This window comes from Alligator sinensis, unplaced genomic scaffold, assembly GCF_000455745.1.
Source record: "Alligator sinensis unplaced genomic scaffold, ASM45574v1 scaffold379_1, whole genome shotgun sequence".
NCBI classification, from domain to species: domain Eukaryota; kingdom Metazoa; phylum Chordata; order Crocodylia; family Alligatoridae; genus Alligator; species Alligator sinensis.
Genome location: NW_005842001.1, coordinates 668,189 through 668,512, shown reverse-complemented (window position 1 = coordinate 668,512; position 324 = coordinate 668,189).

The following is a 324-nucleotide window of genomic DNA, read 5'->3' as shown; positions in this document are numbered from 1 at the left end:
TGAATGACCCTCCAAAAACTTGCAGATAAGCAAAAGATGATTCCTTGCTTAAAATAAGGAACACAAAAGCTAGATTCATATCTATTGTCAAGATTCTACATGATTTTCACAAAGACACTTGCAGAAATAGACCTCAGTCTGTTAGTAAGGGGTGGAATTGAAAGCAGAACAAATCAACTTCTTTGGAAGACTTTTCTGTAATATAGCTTGTTGTATTCAGCAATTGAAAAATAACCTAATTGTAATATTTGTTAGGAGGAATTTGAAGACCCTTCAGAGACTTGTGGAAATTCTACATTACACTTTCTCCTGTAATGGAAAATC